The sequence below is a fragment of the Lactuca saligna genome, chromosome 3 (assembly GCF_052625555.1).
Source record: "Lactuca saligna cultivar CGN05327 chromosome 3, ASM5262555v1, whole genome shotgun sequence".
NCBI classification, from domain to species: Eukaryota; Viridiplantae; Streptophyta; class Magnoliopsida; order Asterales; family Asteraceae; genus Lactuca; species Lactuca saligna.
Window position 1 is genome coordinate 106,187,460 of NC_136419.1, and position 3,872 is coordinate 106,191,331.

Consider the following 3,872-nt stretch of genomic DNA (forward strand, 5'->3'; position numbering starts at 1 on the left):
ATATAATATAATACTTGGTTTATATATAGAAGTGTAGAAATTGGATTCTCTTGCAAGATTAAGAAATATAATAATAAATAAATAAAACATAGCAATATTTTTGTTAATGTGAATAAACTCACAGCATTCAATTGCCACTACAAAAAAAATGCTAACTAGTGACGAAAGCAAAACGGTCGCTAATAATAGAAGTAGTCGTCACTAAGCGATTTAGTGATCAAAATTCTGGTCGTCACTTTTCGTCACTATAGGTCCGTCACAAAACCGATTTAGTGACAAAATTATATTAGTAGTCACTAAATAGTGACTAAAATGTCTTGGTCACTAAATCAATGACAACTCATTTTGTCACTAAATGTTGTCACTAATCAATGAAAATCGTCACTATTTTGTTACATTTATGACCATAAAAAGTCGTCACTAGGTTATTCAACTAGTGACCATACAAAGTCGTCATTGGTTTATACAATTAGTGACCATAAAAATTCGTCACCATGTTAATTAGTGATCATACAAAGTTGTCACTATGTTATTCAATTAGTGATCATAAAAGTCGTCACCGATTTTGGTTGCTATTTTTTGTATTTAACCCATTTAAGTAAGTAGTCAATGGTAAAATATACTATGATTAATTTATAAAGATAAAACAAAAATTATTCTCAAATTTAAATATACCCACAATATCTAAGAACAAAAAGCTTGGGGAAAATTTATTTTCCACTTGACAGAGTCTAAATTATCATGCACACATACATCACACACTCAACAAAAACTTAGTACAGCTTTTCAGCAAATTACAAAATAAAATGAAAACCTAAAAAAATAAATTCAACTCTTCCCATTTTTTTCCTATAATAATTGCATTTGCATTCTCATGATCCTTTCAGCAACGTGGATGAAATAGTATTTCAATACATAAATCTATTACTTCTTCAAGTGATGCCCAAACAAAGATGTTATCTCAATCTGCAATACATGTATACGATTTAAGTTAACAAAAATCTTTTACTCCACTGAATTTCACTGTTTTTTACTTGACAAATATCTATCAGCCAAAGAAACTTACAAAAGTCAAAGCTTCCTTAGAGCCTTTACTCCAGAAAAGCTACCATCTGTTACTCCACTGAATTTCACATTCATAATTATAAATAACCTCATTACATACTTCATTCCTTGCAACAAAATCATTATCAAGAAAGTTTTGACTTAATGTAGAACTTAAAAGACATATGAAACTCACAAATGATTAATGAATATAAAAAAGCTAAAAAATTCAGTGTGTTTGATGCATATACCTATAATGTGAACCATGGGTTCTCTTCTAAAGATATCAGTTGCATGTGTGCTTCAGGCATCACAATTGCATGTTTTTGGCACCAATATTTGACTAATATTTACAAAAAGAGCCAAATATAATAACAAAAAAATCAATCAAGATGATATTTATAAAAAATGGAATGTTTTAACTTTTAACCATACTACAAGATAAAAAATCTTACTTTAACACATTTACCATTAGAAGATCCTCCTGCAAGAATGTGTGAACCAGGCTACAAGAAACTTAAATACATCAACACATATGGCATTCACAATATCCTGGCCAATCAAACAATTTAATCAATTCACTCTTAAAAGTAGAACTACTTACATATTCAAGTGTGCTTAGAAGGTATAGTCATGGCAACTTATAATCACTTAGACCTTAAAAAAAATTTCTATGCCAACAAGTCAAAAAAAGAACTCCAAAATTAGATAATTTTAGCTGATAAGAGCGTGAATTAACCTGTAAAAGCAAAAATGGTGTTCACATATTAATATATCAGTAACAAGATCAATGTAAATAAGTGAGTATCTTAACCTTACCAACTTTTTTTGGACTAGTATCATGATGGCATACACCTATGGCATTATAAATGTAGTCAATTGAACGATAGATTTGAATAAATAAAATTTAAAACGAGACTAAGTTAATCAATTTACAGTTCAAAAAGGAGAGAAAGATCAGTAATAGCTTACCTGATATGTGTACAATTGTACATATAACATTGGTATGTGTTGATTCATCCTAGCACAATGCATTGATATCCTGTAGAATGTTGAAGGCACAACCAATACAACATTCAAATACACCTCAGTTTTATCGGTTATTAAATAGATTTTTTTTTTAGTTTGGATGTTTCAGTAAACACATGATTTGTTAACCATATAAACTGCTAAACTTTGTGTGAGAAGAGAGACAAAGAATCTCAATAAACTTATGTTAGCAAATCAAAGAGTTTAGGGAAGATTCACCGACCTGTTGAAACGCATGATGAGTCTAATTTCCAGTCAAGTGAATCCATCTGGATACAATTGACACACATTAATGCAGCTAGACTTGAAATCAAACACACTTAGAGTAGTATTATACGACTATACATAGATTTATACAGTGATAACTGCTTGGAAATCAATATAACACAAACTAGTATTGTATTACAACAAAACCATAAACAGAGCTTACCTGAGATCGCGGTCGTCGGTTTGATGATGGAGGCCGACGAAGGTTTTCCTGACAATGGATGCAGGCAACGATTGACTTGTCTATGCAGGCGGGCACCAAAACTTATCAGTGGACAACGATTGCGAGAGAGTAAGATCGTCAATGGTGGTTCTTCATGACCGACTGTGAGAAACACCAAAAATATTGAAGCCAATTACGGTTGGTTTTACGATGTCGTCTTGATTCGTGCTTGACTGAGAGAGAAATTTGCGATGAATTTGGAAAATTGGTTCAAATCAACGATGAAATGTCTGCACGTAACCCTAGTAGAATTAAACGTCGGCATAAATCCACGATTTAGGGGAAACGCAAAGTTAAGTTTTCAAAAAGTTATATAAAACACCCTCATCTTTGAATTTATTGATAAAAATGACCAGCTGGTTAAAAATGACTACACCCCCTTAAACAAATCATGTGTTTACTAAAATGTAATATTTTTGTTTAATTTTCTAGTGACCACTATATTTGGTCATTCATTAAGTTTGTAAGTGAGTGACTACTATTTTTAGTCACTAATATTTGTTATGATATTAAAAAAAATATTTTAATTTAGTTTTATAGTTTAGTGACCGATGAGTGACGACTATACCGGTACTGGTCACTAAATTTGTAGCATTATCAAAATTCAGTGACGACTTAATATATGGTCACTAAACGATGCAATTAGTGACCAGATTTTAGGTCGTCACTGAAAAATGGTCACTAATAAGCAGTTTTCTTGTAGTGTGCATAAAAATAGAGTTTGAATGTATCAGTGTTTTGTAATCACTACTTCATGCTAGTGCTTTCCATTACCATAAACCATGTGATTGTTGGCAACACCTAGAGCTACAATAATTTTAGCTTCTTATCGTCGCCGTTAATGTTTTGGGAAGCAAATCAGTGTGAACCCCTTCTAGTAAACCTCAACCATTCGATCGAGTATCTAATCCAATGGTTGGGATTTCTTTTTCACACAAATCCAATATCGTCGACAAAAAATCGCCGCTAAAGGTAAAAATAAAAAAAAAAAAAAAAGACGCGATATAAGTTTTCTCCTTAGTTGTCGCTGTTGTTTGTGATTATCGCTAACATTGGTTTCGAGTCGCCGCTAAAGGTCGATGAACTTAAACCCTTTTTTCATCTCAAATTCTGTGACAATTGTAGAAATTAGGTAATCGTTAAACGAACACTACTAACCTAATCAATGTTGTAATACACCTAATGTGTAATAAAGTTGTGGTTTTGTTGTTTATATTTATTATACTTAATTTGAAATACATCCAAAATATCAATCGGATTGATATGAATCTCTAATAAACATATAGTTTCAATATACATAAGGAATATG

The 3,872-nt window shown here is 31.4% G+C and overlaps 1 long non-coding RNA gene across 2 annotated transcripts; it reads right to left on the reverse strand.

Annotated features, from left to right (window-relative positions):
* Nucleotides 1-691: 691 nt before the first annotated feature.
* LOC145033881 (uncharacterized) lies at nt 692-2,794 on the reverse strand. Of its 2 annotated transcripts, XR_013677761.1 has the most exons (7): nt 2,504-2,794; nt 2,297-2,342; nt 2,017-2,086; nt 1,864-1,899; nt 1,649-1,783; nt 1,067-1,550; nt 692-966 (listed from the first exon to the last, which is right to left on the reverse strand). It is a non-coding gene; the product is annotated as an uncharacterized LOC145033881 (long non-coding RNA). The 2 variants fall into 2 exon arrangements; XR_013677760.1 differs by having other exon boundaries at nt 1,067-1,783.
* Nucleotides 2,795-3,872: the final 1,078 nt, after the last annotated feature.